This window comes from Balaenoptera physalus, assembly GCF_965194825.1.
Source record: "Balaenoptera physalus genome assembly, chromosome: 2".
Classification (NCBI taxonomy): domain Eukaryota; kingdom Metazoa; phylum Chordata; class Mammalia; order Artiodactyla; family Balaenopteridae; genus Balaenoptera; species Balaenoptera physalus.
In genome coordinates this window covers 55315566-55339124 of record NC_138883.1, presented here as the reverse complement: position 1 = coordinate 55339124, position 23559 = coordinate 55315566, and the positions used below count along the sequence as shown (strand labels likewise).

Genomic DNA, 23559 nt, shown 5'->3' with positions numbered 1-23559 from the left:
GAATAAAATATCTAGGAATAAACCTACCTAAGGAGATAAAACACCTGTTTGCAGAAAACTATAAGACACTGATGAAAGAAATTAAAGATGATACAAACAGATGGAGAGGTATACCATGTTCTTGGATTGGAAGAATCAACACTGTGAAAATGACTATACTACCCACAACAATCTACAGATTCAATGCAATCTCTATCAAACTACTAATGGCAATTTTCATAGAACTAGAACAAAAAATTTCACAATGTGTATGGAAACACAAAAGACCCCGAACAGCCAAAGCAATCTTGAGAAAGAAAAACGGAGCTGGAAGAATCAGGCTCCCAGACTTCAGACTATACTACAAAGCTACAGTAATCAAGACAGTATGGTACTGGCACAAAAACAGAAATGTACATCAATGGAACAGGATACAAAGCCCAGAGATAAACCCACGCACATATGGTCACCTTATTTTTGATAAAGGAGGCAAGAATATACAATGGAGTAAAGACAGCCTCTTCAATAGGTGGTGCTGGGAAAACTGGACAGCTACATGTAAAAGAATGAAATTAGAACACCCCCCAATACCATACACAAAAATAACCTCAAAATGTATTAAAGACCTAAATGTAAGGCCAGACATCTATAAAACTCTTAGAGAAACATATAGGCAGAACACTCTATGACATAAATCACAGCAAGATCCTTTTTGACCTATCTCCTAGAGAAATGGAAATAAAAACAAAAATAAACAAATGGGACCTAATGAAACGTAAAAGCTTTTGCACAGCAAAGGAAACCATAAACAAGATGAAAAGACAACCCTTAGAATGGGAGAAAATATTTGCAAATGAAGCAACAAACAACCTAATCCAAAAATGGGCAGAAGACCTAAACAGACATTTCTCCAAAGAAGGTATACAGATTGCCAACAAACACATGAAAGGATGCTCAACATCACTAATCATTAGAGAATTTCAAATCAAAACTGCAATGAGGTATCACTTCACACCAGTCAGAATGGCCATCATCACAAAATCTACAAACAATAAATGCTGGAGGGAAGGTGGAGAAAAGGGAACCCTCTTGCACTGTTGGTGGGAATGTAAATTGTTACAGCCACTATGGAGAACAGTAGGGAGGTTCCTTAAAAAACTAAAAACAGAACTACCATATGACCCAGCAATCCCACTACTGGGCATATACCCTGAGAAAACCGTAATTCAAAAATAGTCATGTACCACAATGTTCATTGCAGCTCTATTTACAATAGTCAGGACATGGAAGCAACCTAAGTGTCCATCGATAGATGAATGGATAAAGAAGATGTGGCATATATATACAATGGAGTATTACTCAGCCATAAAAATAAACGAACTTGAGTTACTTGTAGTGAGGTGGATAGACCTAGAGTCTGTCATACAGAGTGAAGTAAGTCAGAAAGAGAAAAATAAATACTGTATGCTAACACATATATATGGAATCTAAAAAAAAAAAAAAAGGTTCTGAAGAACCTAGGGGCAGGACAGGAATAAAGATGCAGAGGCAGAGAATGGACTTGAGGACACAGGGAGGGGGAAGGTTAAGCTGGGACAAAGTGAGAGAGTGGCATGGACATAGATACACTACCAAAGTTAAAATAGATAGCTAGTGAGAAGCAGCCACTAGTACAGGGAGATCACCTCGGTGCTTTGTGCCCACCTAGAGGGGTGGGATAGGGAAGGTAGGTGGGAGATGCAAGAGGGAGGGGATATGGGGACATATGTATATGTATAGCTGATTCACTTTGTTATAAAGCAGAAACTAACACACCATTGTAAAGCAATTATACTCCAATAAACATGTTAAAAAAAAAATTCAATACTACAAAATGTCTAGAAGGAAACAGAAGAAAGTCTAGAGAAGTCTGAGTTTAGTAATGAGATTATGGATACAACTTCAAAAGCATCATCCATGAATTTTAAAGAAAAATTGATGTTACACTCTATTAAATTTAATAACCTCTGCTCGACAGCTTGCAGACCGCTGGGAGTCTGGGCAGCTACCCTGCGTGAGTCCTCCCGCAGCTTTCCCTGCTGTCCGACCCTCTCGGCTTCGCGATGCCGGTGGACCTCAGCAAGTGGTCCAGGCCTTTGAGCCTTCAGGAAGTGGACGAGAGGCTGCAGCACCCGCTGCAGGTCAAATACAGCGGGGCGGAGGTTGACGAGCTGGGCAAAGTGCTCACACCCATCCAGGTTAAGGACCGGCCCACCATCATTTCATGGGATGGCCTTGATCCAGGTAAACTGTATACCTTGGTCTTGACAGACCCGGATGCTCCCAGCAGGAAGGACCCCAAATACAGGGAATGGCACCATTTCCTGGTGGTCAACATGAAGGGCAACGACATCAGCAGTGGCACGGTCCTCTCCGATTATGTGGGCTCTGGGCCTCCCAAGGGCACAGGCCTTCACCGCTACATCTGGCTGGTTTACGAGCAGGACAGGTCACTGAAGTGTGAGGAGCCCATTCTCAGCAACCGATCTGGAGACCACTGTGGCAAATTCAAGGTGGCGAATTTCCGCAAAAAGTACGAGCTCGGGGCTCCAGTGGCCGGCACGTGTTACCAGGCCGAATGGGATGACTATGTGCCCAAACTGTATAAGCAGCTGTCTGGGAAGTAGAGGAAAGCCAGGAGATGGACACGGTCCTAGAGTTCCCAAGCAGTGTTTCAGTTTAGTGATGCATGTAGATTTCTCCCCTTCCCCCTGCCCAAGCCCTGAGCGGTCAGATTTAGGTTTAGGGTGACTTTTCCTTCTGCCTGTCCTCTGTAATTCTAGGGGGTTTACGTTTTGATCAAATTTGAACTCCGTTTTGTTGGGGGATATTTTGGTACTAGGATGGGGTCATCAAAATGTTAATATAAGAATAACAACCCAGACGTTAAAGAAGAAAAAAATTCTGGTAAAAAGACCAGGTCTGCAGTATTAGAACAGACCATCAAAGAATCTTTAAGGGAGGTTGAAAAAAAAGAAAAGGTTGATTGCCTCTGCCTTTGTGAGCCCGAGCCCAGGATTGTCTGTGATGGCATCTTCTGGCATGTGTTTTCATGGCCCTGTCTCTCACTAAGACAACCAGGGGCCGGCACGTCCACTAGTCCCCCATGTGATACATCGCAGGCTGGTTATTGGGTGTCAGTGTCCTGCTCTGGCTCCTTTAAAGAGCAATACTGAAAAAAGCAATAGGGAGAGAGTTGCTGTTAAAGCTTGGCCATCTAGATGAGCTGCAGGGCTGAGTGAGAGGTCATCAGAAATCCAAAAGTCTGTGCCTGTTAAATTGATCACTCTTCGGTGTAAGAAAAGCCAGTCTGTAGTTGCTGAATGTTGTGTTAATTCTGCTGTTTGCTTATAGTTGAATAAAAATAACAACATTGCGTAGTTGAAAAAAAAAAAAAAAAAAAACCTCTGCTCTCCAAAATACATTGTTAATAGTATCAGAAGACAAGCCACAAACTTAGAGAAAATATTCTCAAAATACATAATCTGATAAAGCACTGCTCTCCAAAATATACAAAAAGCAGTTAAAACTCAAGCATAAAAAACCTGAACATCCCAATTTTTTTAAATGAGCAAAAGATCTGAATAGATATCTCACCAAAGAAGATATACAGATGGAAAATAAGCACATGAAAAGATGCTATCATCATTAATCATCAGATAACTGCAAATTAAAACAATGATATATCTACCACTACACACCCAAACCCATGTGACACGCCCATGCTGCTTGTCCCAGAGTAAAAGCTTCTAAAGGCAGAGAACAAGTTTAACTGAGTCACCCAAGGGGCGGCAGACATTTCCTCTGATAGCAGTAGCAAGTGTCCTGGCTGAGTTATAATGGCCAATGAGGCCAAAGATGCAGGAACTGTGCCACAGACAAAGGGAGCCCCAGAAAATGTAAATACCTGTGAGTGAATGACTAACCAAGATAACATCACTCGAATTTGAACTCCTAGTTTCGCCTTATTGGGAAGAAAGTCTTTTGAGCTCCATAGAAAAAAGAGGATGACATGGGATGAGGGAATAGATGGAAACAGGCAGGGTTCCTCTCCAAGTATCCAGTGTTCTGGTGACTTTGGATACCCTAGGGGTGACACGGAGAGGCCAGCCACCAACACTTCTATTGTAGTCATTGAGACAGCTGAACACTTTAATTTAAAACCTGTTATTGGCAGAATGCTACATGATGGTCTGAGGTACAACAGTACCAAAACAAGAACGAGGCTCCCTCTGAGATTGCTGTCATTAGCATCTGCAGAAGAATATTTCAGGCTTGGATTGTCTGTTTGCATGATGAAGTGGCAATGTTGGCATTATTGAGTGAAAAAAAGTTGGCAAGCATTGGAGGCAATATGTCTGACACCATTTAACATAGTGAATTCTATGCGTTGACCAACAGTGCTGGGCCAGGAATTCCTCTCCCATTCTCAAACTGGATGTTTGCTGGAATTTGGTATATATTCCACCATCAGGGAGATATCTCTCAGAACATAAGTATAAAATGGAATATCACCACTGTGATTGTAGTCTCTTGAGGCAGCACACTGTGTTTGCATGTTTTTATGAGAACCTGGGTGTCAGGAAAGAACTTCTAACAATGTTTTTGTCTAGTAGACAACCAAACATATGCAGATATAATTTCTACTATAATCTTCTTGATCGTCATTTGAAAGCTTCACTAGTAATATAATTGTTATTAAAGACTGTCATGCCAAAACAAGAAATCTGGGGGCACACATAAAAGCCAATGATAACCCACAAGCCTGTACTGTTTACTGATGTGCCACTTTGCCAATCTCTTCAACACAAACCTTTAGAGGGCTATCTGGTCTGGTTGTCTTTGATAATTTACAGTTAGCACACTATTGTATTTTTCTCAGCCTTGACCAGGCTACTAGGCATTTATAAATCAAGGAAGTAGAACATGAAGAATTCAAATGATACAAACTTGAGGTTGAATAGTACAATACTCTCTTGTTTGCCAGTTTTTTGACCCTAGCAGATGGACAAACAGGTTGAACTGATTAGATTGAGGACACCCAGATAGACACAAAATTGGAAGTCGACTTGGCCTCAGATGGTTCTATAGTCATCCTATTCTATCCTGAGAGATCACTACGATGACAAAACAGCAATTCCTGACTCCTTACTGAAAAACGAAAGACAGTCTGGCTCATTCCCAAAGGGGAATGGCAGAGTTTGATTGCTTGTGTGGGAACCTATCCAAGCTCATGAAGTGTGTTGATGGTTGAGGAGGAATTAATAACTCTCTCTGTCTCCTATTGTATCTCAAATATAGATAAACCACGCTAGCCTTTCTTAGACTCTCTCAAGCAGAGGCTTGCAGTGCAATTCATTTTCATGTTAGATTTGTCATTCATAACCCTTCCCAGATTTTCCACAACAATGTCACCACTCCACCAAAAGAAAAATGCAAATTTTGTTGTTGTTGTTGTTGTTGATTTGTTCACAACAAATCAAATCCCTGGATTGTTAACCCCATCCACTGTACATTAATGACTTTCAATTTTTAAAAAAGGTATTCATGTCTGTTTTAGGAAATGCTTTCACTGTGCTGAATAGTATTTGGATAATGAAAATAGCCCTTATTTGGATAAGGAAAATAAGCATGGGTTCTGGCACTGCATGACAAGTTTTGGTCAGTTATTTTGTGAAGTACTTTAGCACAGCATAGCTCCCATATTAGAGGTATTATTCTGCCCAATATAAATTTAAAATGTTAAATATATGAGCATTAGTAAAAATAGTTTTATTCACTCATTTCCATTTCTTCAATAAGTATTTGTTTAGAACTTACTATATGCCAATGCTCTTGGTATTATACCAAGAACAATGAACAAGACAAAGTTCCCATTCTCATGGGGCTTATATCAAGTGGGAAGAGACAGACAATAAACAAATAAATATGTAATATGTCAGGTGGTGATGAGTGATATGAACAAAATCAAGGTAAAGAAGAATAGAGGTTGCTGGGACAGATGTGGGGAGAGGTGAAAAGAACAGGACAATTTTAGAGAAAGTGGTTGGGAAAGACCCCAATGATTAGATGGCATTTGAGCAGAGAGCTGAAGGAAATGATGGACAAGGCAACGTGGATAGAGAAAGAAACACAGATACGTCAGAGAGGTTGCCAGCACGAGACAAGATCTACAGGACCGTATAGCTGAGAGTAAGAACATTGGATTTTATTTTGAGAAAATAGAAAAGTCATTAGAAATTTTGAGCAGTAACATAATTGGACTTAGATTTTCCAAGGATCACCATGACTGGGGGAAGAGCCTTTACTACAGAGGGGTCAAGATGGAAATGAAGAAACCAGTTAGGAAACCCTAGAAAAAAAAACCATTCAGATGAAATATAGCTGGTATTTATGTGGCAATCCATAAAAAAGTATTAATGTACAAATTTTGTCCACAAGTATTCTGTTCAGTGTTAGTGATTCACAGGAAAAGAAAGGCCACCTAACTGGATAGGTCCACTGGATAGACCAAAATTGAAAAGAATAGAAATGATTATTTCCAATTTTTCTTAAAATGCAATAATGTCAAAAGGACAGGTAAGTAACAAAAGCTACAAATCAAATCATTTTTAGAAAATGAGTCATATAGTTACTCACCCTCTCATCTCACAATGCATGGAGGCCAACTCCAGTAGAATTACCTCCCTATCATTTCCCAGCCTTTAAAAAGAAAAAAAAAAAAAAAAAAAAGTCATTCCCACGGCTATTGCTTCACTTATGTTATTTCCTCATTCCAGAATGTCTTTCTAACTCTGTTTCTCTAACTAATGCCCACAAATCCCTCCATAAGACTCATTTTCATCAGTCCATTTTCTGTGATTAATGTCACCACATGCTGAGCATACCCCCTACTTTGCAAGCATAATTTCTAAGGAAAATGCAATTTGTACAACATTATACATTAGGTGAGCAGCTGCAGAGTCCATGGAAACAAATGAAGGCTACATAATCAGAAACTGGAATCTTAATCTACTTCAACTGTGTGATCTTATGCAAGATTATCTAACCCCTTTAATTTCGCTTTCCTTGTTTATACAACGGGAATAATAATGTCTACTCCCTGCATTTATTGTGAAATCAATTAGCTGATAATAATCGCCATCATGTATCAGGCACTTAGAATCTGGTTCCAGAGGCCACAATCTTAATCATTACCCAATATTGCCTCTGAGATAACATCTATAAAACACCCAAGTCCAATGTCTGATACGTAGTAGACCTTAACAAAAATAATAGTTGTCTTTTCATTTTTGCTTATCTTCCCTGATTGTTGCGCTATTTATCATTTCCTTTCAAATAAATGGATAATTTATGGCAGGCAGGAATTGCAACTTTTCTAGGCTTCCCCGCTGGGACTGAAAACGTACTGTGCACATTGTAGGCAACCGATAAGTGCCTACAGAATAATAAATAAAAGAAAAACATGTTTTTAATCAACTAATTAGTGATATATTTAGTAAATTGACAAAGTTTGCCACGACGTAAACATTGACAGTAACAATGTTACAAAATATTCAACTTCATTTGTGAAGACTTTGGTTAAGTGCCAACACTTCCTTAAACTCTCATTCCAAAATTGATCAGCTGATAGTCACGATCAAAAATTACCCGCTGAAGAAATAGTCAAATGACTCCATCACACACGTGCCTCTATCCTCAACTAGTAAGTCAATGCTTCCCAGAAAACCTCCAATTTTCTTTTCCTTGCTCCTCTTAATATTTCTAATATTTTTTCCAAACTTTCACCACCCATGACTTCACCTTTTATTTTTAGCAGGACACATTGTTTCCACGTGACAAGGAAATTAAAGTGGATTAAGTAATAACACTTCAATTTCTGCCCTTTTATAAATGATCCTTCCCTCATTGGAAAAAGAATCCCTCCCTCCCCCTGTCCCATGAAGGATAATGCCCCTTCCTCTGCTCCATCATCCAGCTCCCACCACCACTTCAAGGACCTTGCCTCATCTGCCACTCCCTTTCTTATTTGGGTCCCAACCTCTTCCCTTCGGTTTGCCCCTTCTACTGAGCCTACAAACATTCAAATTGCTGTTCTCATACCAAAATCAAAAACAAAATCTTTACCTTGACCCCCTCCCTTTGTCTTTCTTTCTCTCCCTCTGCCAAATTTCCAGAAACAGAGTCTATATGTGCTGTTTCCATTTTTTCCATTTAAAAATTATTGAAGCTGCTCCTGTCAAGGGCACTGAGTGTTCTTGTTGCAAATTGTTTTTGTCCTCCTGCCTCCTTGACATTTATGCAGCATTTGACATTAACCTTTCCTTCCTTCGTTAACATTATCTGGCTTCTATTACTTTTCTCTGTTTTCCCTGTATTCATCTTTGCAGGCTCTCTTCTTCTCCCAATCCCTACATTTATGTCTTAGACCCTCTTTTCTCATCCTACATACTCTCTCCCCATGACCTCATTCCTTCCTTGCATTAACCTCCATCCATGCTAAAGACTGGCAAATCCGTATCGCTAACTCTGATCTCTGCTGAGCTCCAAACCACAAATCCATCTGCCAATAGGATGCAGCAGATAGCCAGGCATCTCCAGCTCAGTGTTTGCAAAAGTGACCTCATTTTTGTCCAGTTCTAAACCTGTTCCACTTCCTCTACAACCAGTCCTAATAATGTTGCCATATTTACCCCATCATCCGCACCAGAATCCTACAAGTTGTCCTTCACTCACCTCATCACAATCCTAATTTTCAGAGGAAGCATAAGGATTTCAGATCGTCTATGCTTTATCAAGAAAGCTGGAAACAGAGACTCCTGAGGCAAACATGAGCTGACCAAGTCAGAAGGAAGCCTGCAGGAAACTCAGCGAACTCCCTTCAATGAGCCTTTCTCCTCATGAATTATCTTCTGCTCTCCTCATCTTTCCTTCAAATTCCATACCCTTGAGAATGATTGTCTGTACTTCTTATCTGTGGCATTTTCTTCATAGCACTTGTCACAATTATAATTATTTCTGCCGTGATTTATTTAACACCCAACTCCTCTATTTCACTGACAGTCTATACAGGTAACATGTCTGACTTGTTTACACTTTGTAAATTCTCCGTAACTATTTTAAAAATGAATGTATAATCCTCTAACAATTATCTATGCTTAATTATTGAGTCCATCCAGTGAGTTTTTATAATTTCAATTATTGTGTCATTCAGTTCTATAATTTCCCTTTTGTTCTTTTTTTATAAATTTAAGTGTTGGCTGAGATTTTCTAATTTTTCATTTGTCTTGAGAGAATTTGTAATTGATTATCAAAGCATTTTCATGATGGCTGCTTTAAAACCCTTGTCAGATAATTCCAATATCTGATTCACCTTGGTGTTGACATCAGTGGATTGATTGTCTTTTCTCATTCAAGTTGTGAGTTTATATTGTATCCTGGACATACTGTCTGCTATGTTAGGAGCCTCTGGGTCCTATTTGAATCTTTTATTTAGCAAGCAGTCACTCTGTTTAGGTGTAGCCCATGGGTCTTAACTTACATCTGTGGGCTCCGCTTCCAATGGCAGTCTAACTTTCAGAAGCTTAGAAGTGTTACTTTGGCTAGTTTGGTCTATCTAGTGCCCCTAGGGCTCCCACTGATCCCACCTGGTCCCACCTGAGGAAATTGAATGTGTTTCCTCAGGAATGCCATGGGTTTCCCTCAGTGGGAGAAGACTGTGGTAGGATCCCCCCTATCAGTGGCTCCTGGTTGTCCTGACTCTCTGACTGGGGAAGAAGAGCCCCCAGGGAGACAAAGAGGCTTCCCCGAACCAGGCTGCCTGCTGTAGCTGAACTCCCCTGCCCAATCTGCCTGCCCCCTCAGTATCTCTCTGCAAAAAGAAGAGTCTCAGGCCCATGAGGAAGAATTATCTCCCCGGGATGCTTATCCCTGGTGGGGCTCACAGTTGATCCCCTTGTGGGCAATGTCCTGCTCCCCTGATATTGTCAGAGGTACTCCCATTCCACTTGGGGATGGGGGGGAGAGCAGCATACCTAGGCTGCCTTCTGTTGCCATTTGCATCTGAAAATGCTGGACCTGAACACCATTCTCTGTTGGGCAGGGGGACTCAAGACGCCCTGCCGCTGTGCTGTGCCTCACATCCTGGTGTCCTAAACCAGCTCACCTCTTCTGAACACCTTTCAGAGTTATCCTTGCATTGTCTCTTGCACCATTACCAGATTTATAGTTATGCTTATCAGAGAAGAACAGAGGAAAATGGGTCTATGCTATCTTGTTTGCTGGAAGTCCCACCATTGCTATTAACTATTTTCTTACTTTGAGAATAGATATCAAATATCATTGAGCATTCTGATCCTCTCAACTACATAATGTGAAAGTCTGTTCAGTGTCCATGGTATTCTATTTCTCTAGTGCCTGTTACTGACCATATATGTCCAACACGCTCCCCGAGATATGGTCTAAAAGTCAGTTTGGTCAGAAATTCACTGCTCTAAATCAATCAGGGGCACTTGGTTATTGTAGACACTGGAGCTGACTTTGCATTGACCTTATCTGAGCTGTACAAATTTAGTGGTTAGGTTCTAGTCTTCCAGACTGAATGAGATTTTATATTTATCTCTTTAACACGATTTACTGAGTGCCAAGTACTTTTCTAGATAATGGCGATAAAGTAGTAAACAAAGACCCATTTCCCATTGGATTTACATTCTAGTAAGGGGGAGATAACTAATAAATAGAAAAACATATGAAATGTTAGTTATTGAAACTGACAAGTAAAAAGGTGAGGAGACAAAGTATGGTGGGAAATACGTTAATTTCATGTTTCATGTGCTCAGGAAATGCCTCTCTGAGAAGATGATATCTGTGTGAGCCAAGCTTTTTGTGGAAGAGAAGATAATTCCAGAGGAACTGAATTCAAAGTCATGAGAGGAAAAGTTACAAAGAGGCCAGTGTGGCTGGAAAAGAGCACATTAGGAAGAGATTGGTAGGAAGTAAGGTTGGAGAATAAGGGGCACCCAATTAGGTAAGAATTTATAGACTTCCTTCTCATAAAGAACTTTCTTCCTTCCTCTGTTTCTAGACACATGGATGTTTGGTGTTTCCAGTGACCCTCAAACTATTCTGTTGATCACATAATGCCCTGTAGATTCTGATTCAGTAGGTTTCAGGTGGAGTCCAGCAAACTCTTTTTTACATAATGCATGGTTGATTCTAATGCACAGTTTGATAATCAATCATTACTCTAGACCTCAACTGTCCAATGCAGTAACCACTGACCAAATGCAGATAGTACTGCTGAAGAACTGAATTTTAAATTCTGTTTACTCTTACTTAATTTAAATGTTTAAAACTGATACCCAGTTCAATTATTGGAAAACTTCTAAGTACATCTGGAACAATTTTGGATATGTAAATCTACTCAATCAACTGTAAATTTTATGAAACTGAAATACAGATCAAGTATTTCAATGAAAATTTAACATCCAAATTAAATGTGCTATAAGTATAGAATACACACCAGATTTCAAAGATACAGCATTAAAAAGAAGAAAAAAAATCTCATAAATAATTTTTATATTGGTTACATTCTGAAATGATATTTTGGATATATGGGATTAAATAAAATATATTGGGCTTCCCTGGTGGCGCAGTGGTTGAGAATCTGCCTGCTAATGCAGGGGACACAGGTTCGAGCCCTGGTCTGGGAAGATCCCACATGCCATGGAGCAACCAGGCCCATGAGCCACAATTACTGAGCCTGCGCGTCTGGAGCCTGTGCTCCGCAGCAAGAGAGGCCGCGATAGAGAGAGGCCCGCGCACCGCGATGAAGAGTGGCCCCCGCTTGCCACAACTAGAGAAAGCCCTCGCACAGAAACAAAGACCCAACACAGCCATAAATAAATACATAAATAAAATTTAAAAAAATAAAAAAATAAAAAAAATAAAATATATTACTTTATATATTAAACATGCATATAAATAATATATTTAAATTAATTTTACTTTTTTTATATTTATGTGGCTACTAAATTTTTTTTTTTTTTTGCAAAATAATCTTTTTTTAATTGAAGTATAGTTGCCTTACAATTCTGTGTTAGTTTCAGGTGTACAGCAAAGTGATTTGGTTTTATATATACTTTTTTTCTATTTTTTCTCCATTATAGATTACTACAAGATATTGAACATAGTTCCCTGTACTATATGGTAAATCCTTGTTGTTCAGCTACTTTATATATGGCAGTGTGTATCTGTTAGTCCCACACTCCTAATTTACCCCTCCCCCCCCTTCCCTTCAGTAATCATAAGTTTGTTTTCTATGTCTGTGAGTCTGTTTCTGCTTCGTAAATAAGTTCATTTGTATTATTTTTTTAGATTCCACATATGTAATATCATGTAATATTTGTCTTTGTCTGACTTACTTCACTTAGTATGATAATCTCTAGGTCCATCCATGTTGCTCCAAATGGCATTATCTTATTCTTTTTATGGTTGAGTAATATTCTACTGTGTATATATACCACATCTTCTTTATCCATTCATCTGTCGATGGACACATAAGTTGCATCCATGTCTTGGACTATTGTAAATAGTGCTGCTATGAACATTGGGGTGTATGTATCTTTTCAAATTAGAATTTTCATCTTTTCTGGATATATGCCCAGGAGTGGGATTACTAGATCATACAGTAACTCTATTTTTAGTTTTACTAACATTTTTTAAATGACATGTGTGGCTAGCATTATATTTCAGTTGGACAGGATTGCTATATATTAAGAGTTCAACAATATTTTCATCCTTGTGCTAACTTTCCTGAAATAATATTGGGGGCTGGGGGGAGGAATAGGAAATACCAGGATTAACAGAAGTTTTCCTCAGATAATTTTATTAATATTATGAATAAAGTATCAATTCATAATGGAAACATTTTAAGAACTAATCTTATTACAAACTAACCAATTTCTGGACCACTGAAAGGACTGAATTTCTCATTATTTGGCATTTAGTAAATAGGTCCACTACTTCGTTATTGTTTTAAAATAGTATGGGGAAGTGAATAGCCTCAAGAGTCTTATATCTGTTAACAGCCTGTATCAGTGATTCCTTTTTATATTCTGTATTTTCTGATGTTTTGACATCTGGGGCCTTGCTAGTCTTGGAAAGACTGCCCCTCCCACTGCTAGCTAATTCCCAGAGAGAGCAAACAACTGACTCAGGAGCATGCCATTCTTATGCAAACTAATCAATTTAGAAGCCATCTAGCCCAACCTCCTTCTTGGGGGTCTTACACTCTGGGCCACTATCCTCTTTCTGTAATCATACCAAGGCCAGGTATCAGGGAAGGAGGGGCAGCCCCTACACCCCAGAGCCCACAGAAATTATTTCAACTCACCAGTCCTAAACTTGCTTACCCTGCCTCTCCAGTTCCTTCTCTAGAAAACCACAATAAAGGTTCTGGCCCATGTTTTCCCCTCACCTCCCTCTGCCTCCTGACCAACCCTAGTTCTTCCCAATGGGACCCCAAGTTGTGCGGTGTGCCCCTTCCTCTTGGGAACTGTAACAAACTATCCTTTCAATGACAGTCATCTTCTGATCTGTTAACCTCACCATACAAGAATAATAATAAAACCTACATTTTCAAATACAGTCTCATGTCAAATTTCTGCTGTAAGTTGAAACTATTCCTAATTGTGATAGTGTGGATAGACGTGATATAGTCTTGCTTTTGAGTTACTCATGCCAGAAGGTACATTGCCTTAGATTGTGGTTGGTCTTATAAACTTAATTTTCATTGTAGATTGTGAGCTTTTGGAAAATTTGAACCGTCTCTTACATGTCTCCATATACCCTCAATTCCTCACTATACAAAGTACCCTGCATATTACAGGTTCAAATGTATAAGATTAACTATAAGCTAGTTAGCCAAACAAATGATAAAACTATTAATTTCTTTGACATAATTTCTTTTCATCCTGGCTCCCTCACTTACTGAAATAAATAAATAAACAAGCAAACAAATAAATAAATGACAAATAAACTCAAGATTAGACCATAGGCAATTATCCAAATTAACCTTGAGTTGAACAACCAAAAAATTGCTATGATTATTTTTTCTGCAGCATCTTCACTCTTTAAAAAAACAAAAACAAAAACAAAACAAAACAAAACAAAACCTTTATGTGCCTAATATAGTCTGTTTCAACTACTCAATTTGTGCAACACAATAAAGATTGAATTGTGCTCTGACAGGTCAAATCACATATGAAAACACAACACCATGTTACTGAATATCCTAAAATCCCTAGATTCCCAATTTATAGATAGTCTATTCAATTCTGTTTCCTGATACATAATTAATACATCTTATAACTATGATTATTAACCCTTTTGAGTGTCACAGAGCCTTTGGAGAATGGAATTTTAAATGATAGAATTTTCACAATAGGGAAAAATGCTCAAATGCACATAAACATAATGTTAGGACTGTATAATTTTGGTGGGCTCACACACATTGTGAAGCCCATTCATGCACTCCTAGGAGTCAATGCTCCCAGTTTAAAAATGCTTGTCTTAGAGGTAGGGCAAGTTAACTATATGTCCAATAATTATTGTGGAAAACAAAGCATTTTCTAGTTATAACTTAGTATCTAAGTAGTGGACTGGACATCCATTAAGGCATCTAGAAAGAATAAACCTCTGAATTTTTTTCTGCCAAATTTTTCCTTATAAAGAGAGATATGCCCATCTCCTTATATAAGAATTGTATATTATATATTGCAACACCAGGATAATAGCTACAAATGTTTTTAAAATATACAAAAGTATAGGTGTTTCCGTGATAGACAAAGGCACACACACACATCTATTTCCATAATAGACACAGATGCACTCACATGCAGATACACACGCATGCGCACGTGCACATACACACACACACACACCCCTTGATCCAGAGCCATGTATATAAATATTTCAATAGAATCTTCTACCATTGGTAGCCTTGTAAAAGCTTTAAATCACAAACACATAAAATGATAAAATGAGAATAAAAGAATTTTTAGCACGGGTTATTTCCAACATATCAAATTTTTTTGGTCAAAATAAACTAGAGCTATAGTCCCAAAGTGGAACTTAATATAAATCGTATCACTTATTTCAAAAACAATTCCTCAATTCAGACTTAGAAAGTTTAAATTTGAGCATATAGAGAAGCTAATGAAACAAATATCTAAACTCAAAGAAAGTAAAATCTACTTTACTTTCTTTGCCATATATGTTATATTTAACACATGCGTACATATATACACATACACGGTAATATATACACAGGGAACTGCAGACTCCAAATTCACAAAATGACCAGATTACCAGATTCTGAGATTGTAATCAGAAAATACCACCTTATGTACTTGAGACAAAACATCAGTATACAATGGATTAGAATGGTCATATGAAAGAGTGGTACACTTCACTTGGCAATGTAAAGGGCAAAACTCTTCTAGAAATGGTAAGGAAAGAATCAAAGATGTAAATAAAATATATTTAAACAGAGGCTTTCATTAGAGCATTATCTATACTACTGAAATTTTGGGAAGAATCTAAATGTCCACCAATAGTATGTAGTAAATTATGATATCTCCACATAGTAGAATGATATTCATCAATTAAAATACAAATACAGAAGAATATTTATTACCATAGAAAAACATACTATTCATAATATAATTAAAAATCTGGTGCATAAAATGCTATTTCAACATATTACCATTTTTGTAAGAAAACCAATATGTTAACAAAATATTTCAATTTTTATAATGGTTCAGATTTAAAAATTTTTTTTAGTTTATTGTGTTCCTGTGTTCTTGCATCAAACTTAGGTTTTCATTTTAAAGGGGAAAAAAAACCCAATATATGGTGTTTTTAAATGCAATTGCATACTAAGAAATCATTTTTTCTAATGAGAATAAGACATATTTCTTAAATTTAAAGAATAAGTTTTTTTCTTAAATGGCATCAAAATATCTAAAATTTAACTACTGTTAAGGTAACCTATGATATAGTCATATCCAATTTGTCCAGAAAATGTTTCATGACAGAAATATGGTAGTTTGTGTAAATCTGGAGAGCTAGATGACCATTTTATGAGTGATTCTCCAGGGCTGTGCAAAAGACAGACAGTCTAAGAGGTCTGTGTGATTCAGGCAATAGGAAGGTTCACAGTGCTGGAGGAAGGTCATCAGCCTCTACATCAGCCCATCCAGATTAAATGTCCTGCAAAATGACACAAGTCTCTTTGCTCACCAAGCACACTTTCGATTAATCATTTGATTGTCTTAGTATCGTGATGAAAGAAAGCATGGGCCCAGGAGATAAGAGGATGATGATGGTTCTTGGGATAACACTACCCTTCCATAGCACCCCTACAGACCCCTATTACAAATTAAAAGCTGGTATGCATTTATAAATCATTTTCTTGCAATTTTTTTTGATTTTTGTTTTGTTTTGTTTTGGGTACTGTATAACCACTCTGTGTACTCTGATTTTCCCTAAGTGACCAGGAAAAGAAAAATGAGTTTCTAAACCTGAGAAATTAACCACCTGGGTGTCATTACCAAGCTGTTACACATGTCAGTAATTTTAACCTGGAAAGCCACCCTCCTGGCTTCTTTACCAATGCCCCTAAACATGTCAACTGAAACAAAGGAGGCAGCTCAATTTATAAATCCCTGATATCTTAGCATTTTTTCCAAAGCCAAATTATCCTGCTTGCCTCTTGGTTTGACTGATGACAAGAACTGTAAATGTAAATATTATATAGATCCAACTAAAATAAAATTTTATAAATTTGTGGTTAGATTAAAAATATACAGAGGATATTTCTTCAGGTTTCATGTGTGTCTCTTGGGTGCTATGCTATATGGGCGAGCAGGTGTCAACCTGTGACAGAGGCCCTCCCCTGTGACATGCGCTTATGAACTTCTTTATCCCATTGAAGAGACAACCAAGACTATTAATGCTTCAGTTGAGATAGTATATATGTTTTGGATTCAATTTATAACATATTAAAGAGATCTTAGAGAACTGTTCTGGGTTCTAGAACTGCCACATCTTCTCTTGATAATTAAGGAGCCTCACTCCCACCTCCACATCGAACGCTGGAGAAGGAGCACCGTTAAGAAGCTAGCCTTGTTCTGATAGATAGCAGCTGGAGGGAGGGGGGGGGTTCTTCATTAAGTGCTGTTATGCAGCTACTAGTAAGGATTTTGAAAATTCCATCTTGATCAGATGATACTCTTACTCAGAATCATATCTATCTTCCCACTAAAATCAAGCCATTCAACTGAAAATCAACACAACCTGAACAATTGCACCCTTTACTGCTCTTCTGCTTCTATGCTTCTATTCCTCCAGCCTGTCCTCCACACTGCCAATAGCATCTTTTTTATCACACACATGGAACATGTCCCTACACTTAGATTTTTTAATGGTGTTCCCACTGACTACAGTATACAATCTAAATTCCTTGCCACAGTATATAAAACTTTTCAAAATGTGGCCCCAGTTATACACATACAGAATCCTCCTAATCACCCTAATACCACACACACACACACACACACACACACACACACACATGAATGCACACACAGGCGTTCATGTCTCTAGCTTATAGACCAACATCTCCACAGTTCCAGTACCACAGTGCTTTTCTGTTTCCATGCCATCACCAATTGTTTCCTCTCCATCCCTTCCCATTTATTTGCCTAGGATGCTCATACTCATTCTTCAACTCAAATTCTCTCTCCATTCACTCCTCTGACTTCAGGAAGATTTAGATGCAATTTTTCTTATTTATCCTTTGACTTGATATAGAATCAATGAAAGCAGCTTCCATAGTATTTTACAGTTGTTTTCATGTCTGTTAACCTGCTAAATCCTTCTCAAGTGTGGTTCTTGGACCAGCAGGATCAACATCAACTAGAAACCTGTTAGAAATGCAAATTTCCAGGATCCATCTCCAGATCCACTGAATCAGAGACTCTGAGAATGGGCTCAGCAATCTGTTTCAACAAGATCTCCAGGCAGTCATTAAAGTTGGAGAACCCCTGTTCTAGGCAATACATCAGGAACTGAAGTTAAGAAACACATAATAGAAGCTCAACTAATTGTGACTTAACCCAGTAGGGGGGTTATTTTTGTCACATAAGATCCAGTATGGAGATAGGCACCCCGAGGTAGCTCAAGGAAGTTATTAAGGACCTAAGTTCTATGTAGCTTCCTGACCCACAAGTCTTAACACATAGTGTTCATCTTCAGACGTACAAAATGACTGCTTGCAAAGTGACTCTTTTCTTTTTATCAATGAAACTATAAATTTTCCCAAAAGCCAACTTATTAGGTTCCACTTACATCATAAAACTATGCCACATAGCTATAACCAACTGCAAAGATTCTTGAAAACCACAATTTTCTGTGGTTGTTCCTAAGCTGGATACTTTGTTGACTCTTGCAAAAACAGGGTTCTGATAGTAAGAGAGTTTGGGTAGGCAACTACCATGTTTTCCTCAATCTGGAATAAATTCTTTCTATGATATGACAAGAAAACAAAGAGACAGCTCATTTAAGAATGTGCTCCCAATTTTTGCTTTCCTTAGGAGAACTTTAATCACTGTTTGCTCATTAACCTTATTACTTAGGTTAAACGCAATGAAATTGCTGATGTTTGACTTTTTTTAATTTACAAAAATGACAATTTTTATAAGATTCTGCTAAATATAAACACTTCACTTTGGAGTTGTATATTTAGCTTTTAGTGCATTTACACACTACAATAATCAAAGACATTTTAAAATTGTTTGTTTAATCAAGGGAGAGAAAATGAATCCTCAACCACACACACACAAGTTTGAAGTCTATGATTTGAAATCCTTGGGCGATAAGAATCACAATGTACAATGCTACATGTTATATCCTTCTGGGAAACTAGTCTAGAAAAGGTGATGAATCTATGCAAACTATACTGCCCAGAAGACAACTCAATGCACATGCTGACTTTTGGTCAGTCAGTAGTACATTTATCTTCAAACATGAAACTTTATTCTTAATACTCGGGGCACCAAAATCAAAATTTGGCTTGTACCAATCAGCATGATTTTGAAGAAAAGCATTTCCTAAAGTGTTCCTTGTTGTCATCAGAGTGCCATGTAGAATGACAATTCCAATTTGTTTGAAAGTTATACAAGGAATTATTCATGGAACTATTCTGGCACTAGATCTGTATGTACAGCCTGTTTTACAAAGTAACACCTCAGATTTTCAGCACAGTCAGGTTTTTGCTATGCATAATGCAGTGGTAATTTATAGTCAATTGTTATGTCTTCATTATCCCTGATTCTATGTGTGGTCTTTAGTATTAATTATTTGTAAAGTGTATTCCTTCATAACTCCCCACATAGAGATGGAGGTAGTAACACTTTTACAGAAGAATTTGATTGAATTTTTTTTTTTTAAGTGGAGAGACAATAATCACACATCTCCTAAGTGGAATGATTGTTAACATTTATTTTAAGAACTGTGTATTTTCTTTCCTGTACATCTGTGCTCAACATTTGGACTAAGAGTACTTTCAGGGTTAGAATTTGGATCAACTCAGGAAATCACTAGTTGAGTAAATGGGTCACTGTAGTGAAATCACTTGGAAAATGCCTTAGATTTCAGGAATCTCTGAGTAAATTTTAGAAGGTTTTCTCAGTGGTGGATCATTGTGGCCTGAATGTAAGAAATGCAACTTTGAAAAGGAGGATTCTAAAATAAATTCTAAATGAATCCAACATAAAAATAAAAGCATAAAAAGACTAAAGAAAATGTGAGTGAACATTTATCTCAAGGTGAGTGATGACTTTCTAAATATGAAATGGAGTTCATTACATCAATTAATTAATGGAATTAATTAATATGGATGCAATTCCTCACTGGCTGTTGGCCATAGGCCTCCCTCAGTTTCCTGTCACATGGCATGCACGTGGCTTCCTCAGAGTGAGTAAGCAAGGAGAATGAGCAAGACAGAGTCTTTGCAAAACCTAAGTCACAGTCCTCTGTAATCCAATTTCAGAAATGGCATCCAACCATTTTTTACAGATTCTATGGGTTAGAAGTAAGTCACTAGGTCCAGAATATTCAAGGAGAGACAATTTCACAAGGGCCTGAATCCCCAACAGTAGGTATCATTGGGAGCCATCTTGGAGACTTCCTACCACAGATTCCAAATTGGTATCTGTTTATTAGTACTTAAAATCATTCTTTTAATGATCTCCAAAAACTCACTTGTAAACGCAGTATTCTTGCCCATTTTAAAAATTCACAGCTACAATTGTCCATCTCCAAACATTAATCCAATGAACAATCCTGTTGCAAAATATTCTATTGAATGGGGATCATTAAAATATTCACGTCATACTTAACTTTCAATTTTTCAATGTATTGCATGAAGTTGCATTCATCATATTTAACATGATATTTAGGTTTATTTGCATTTTCCAGTCCCCAAATTCCATAAAATAATTGGATATTTTCTTATATAACTTCTGCTATAGTGTCTCCTGCTTTCTTTCATCCTGTGATCATAGAACTAAATGATTCACCATTTGGTCAAACTTTCTACACATTGTGAAGCTTTTCTAAATATGTATTAAAGAGTATAGGTTATGTTATGTGAGTTTCAGAATGGTTTTCAGGCAAGCATTTGAAAATCACCCACTGGGTGCTTCAGGCTAAATTTTAACAGTTCACTTCCTTGACCTTCAAAGGCAGCTCCCTTATCTTTCAGCCGCAGCTTTCCTAACATCCACTCCCCAATCACTTCCAAAAGCCCTATAATCCATAAACCCAAACCAGAAGATATAGACTGGTTTCTGTTTTCTTAACTGAACTCTCACGGAAGAAACATGTGCTATACTTCTCTCTGCAATCCCAGAGGACCGACTGGAAGCAAACTGCAGCATGACACCCTCACCAACACATTTACTCTTTTCTTTGCCCCAAAAGTTTTCTGCCCCTGAAATAATCAGAATAACAATGCTCTATCACTGTATATACTTTTGAATTTCAAATATCTCTTATTTGATCCCCGGTGAATTATTATTTCCATTTTACAAACAGAAGAATTGAGGTCCCAAGAGATTACATGAATGATCAAAATTTCATCATTAATAAGTAAAAGGATAAGAACTGGAACTCAGGTCTGCTCACACTAAATCCAGGGTTCTTCCTTCCATACCACAGCAAATACTATAGAGACATACATATATAAGGTATGCTCAATAATGCTTTCAAGTGATGACAATTATGGGCCCATACATCAAGGATGAAGAACAAATTCCTTACCATGGACATACGAAGCCCCTCAAAAATCTGGCTCCTACCTATCTCTCCAGCCTCTTGCCAGTCTCTCTTCCCACCCCATCCTCTTAAATTCTAACCTCACAGAACTGCTTTTAATTCACACTTCCATGCCTTCACTTCCCCTGCTATCTCTGCCTCTTGTCCCTTAACCCTTGCTTCCTACTTCTACCCTCCCACCATCATCCTTTCAAGAGCATCTACTCTTGTTCATGACTCAATGTAGAGATTGTCACCATTATGACCTTCTGTCTTCCTCTTTCCCACTTCTACCTCTTTTGTATCCACACAGTATCATATATTTACACACATTTACATACATATTTATAGCACCTATAACATTTAAATTGCATTTAGTTGATGATTTTGACTATATATTTACTATAATTTACAATTAACAGAGCACTTTCATATGTTATTACAATTAATCTTCAGTGGATGTTGACAACACCTTTATGAGCAAAGACTGAATTATAATTAATCTTTCTATTCTCAGTTCCCAGTATTATGACTAGAATAAAGTACATTTTTAATGAATATTTGTTGACCAAATAAGGGATAAAGCTAGATATAAAATAGCTACCTGGTGCATTTGGGGAACAAAAAGATGTCATGTAAAAAAGCAACATAATCACCAACATTAATAACCTGGAAACTTTATTCACCACGCTGAGTAAAGCAATTGCCCCACTTTCTTCACCTGGAAAGCACCTCACGTGTCAAGGAGGGAAGAAATAGATTCAGATGTAAGGAGTAAGGGCTGTTTATTTAATTAAAAGAATGATGTTAAAACAGGTCTAATTTTTCTGCCAGAATTGACAACAACTTTCGCTATTTATAAGCACCATTTTATAAAGTAAAGCACATTAAACCCTGAGCCTTGAAACTTGAATTCTCCCTGCTTTGCCACTAATAATTAGCTAAGTGAAATTGAAGAATTCATTTAACCCCTCTGGCTTCAATTTTCTCTCATAAAACAGAGATAAGACCAGATAATTTCTAAAATTATTTTGCAGTTCTCAAAGACCTCATACATTTTTACATCTTCATCTTTTGATTAACATGATTATGTAAAATCACTTTTGCCTACCACTTAATGAGAATCACCAGCAAGGCACAGGATCTATAGTGGTCCTGAGGCCCAGTAGCTTATAGAATCCTATTTTTCTATTCAACTTACTGGGAACAGGTCACATTTGGATATAAATCTATTCTGTGTGATTTAAAGCTATTTCCTTAGTTTTGGTTCTCGAAAAATAATCTCTGGAAAATTGCAGTTGGTAAGAGTGGCATCTATTTTTATCCTTTGTATTTTATTTTATGAGAAACTTTCTCAGGCAAGCACAGTCACACACTGTCACGGTGACTATCTACAAGTATCATAAAGTTGCTGAGTGCCTAGGATGTATAAAGCCCTAATCCTGGGTCTTTCAGGGAATCAAAGGAGTACAACAATTTCTGCTCTCATGGAACATGTAATCTCTTTCACTGTGCCTTTTGATTCTAATTTGCACATTAAAATTAGCCAAACCATAATACACATAAATCGTTAAGATTGAAATTATTGGGGTTAGTAATATCTTGAGAATAACACACATATGCAAGTAACAACCATCTGGTATTGTAACTGTCTGATTTGTGTGTTTTGTGTTGTATTTCTCCCTCAGTAGAATGTATACTACAGACAGTAAACAGATAGAATTTGAAGCCATAGGAAGAGTTATGAATGTCTAGGAGTGTGTGTATGTAGAGAAGAGAGAGGAAAAAAGAGAGAGAACAAGAGAAGCCATTCTGGAATCCTAAGACTCAGGAAGTAACCTCCAATAGAGGAAACTGTGAAGGTGCCTGAGAAGGAATATTCAAAGAGGAAGAGAGAAAAGCAAGACAGATTTGTAGCATGGAAGCCATGGGAGAAAAAATTTTAATGATTGTGGCTAGTCAAAGGAATGAAAAGGAGAAAAGGAATGAAAATACTTCAAATGGACTATCTGATTAAAAATTCACCAGTGCCCCTGAGAAGAACTCTCTGACTCAGGAATGAATCAAACCTCAAATTACAGTGAGTTGAGGTTTAAATTAATGGCAAGCAACTGGAAACAAAAATGTTGGATAGTTGGTCAAGAAATTTAATGATAAAGGTAA

The 23559-nt window shown here is 37.6% G+C and overlaps 1 long non-coding RNA gene and 1 pseudogene across 2 annotated transcripts in view; one reads left to right on the top strand and one right to left on the bottom strand.

Annotated features, from left to right (window-relative positions):
- LOC309656122 overlaps window positions 1-23559 on the bottom strand; it is an 870723-nt gene that overhangs the window by 365927 nt on the left and 481237 nt on the right. The window contains exon 3 of the long non-coding RNA XR_014261149.1: window positions 6658-6720. This is a non-coding gene — a long non-coding RNA (uncharacterized lncRNA). The remainder of the gene's footprint in view (window positions 1-6657; window positions 6721-23559) is intronic.
- Window positions 1999-3394, top strand: LOC309656102 (phosphatidylethanolamine-binding protein 1 pseudogene; annotated as a pseudogene). Its single transcript has one exon. The product of its transcript is annotated as a phosphatidylethanolamine-binding protein 1 pseudogene (transcript).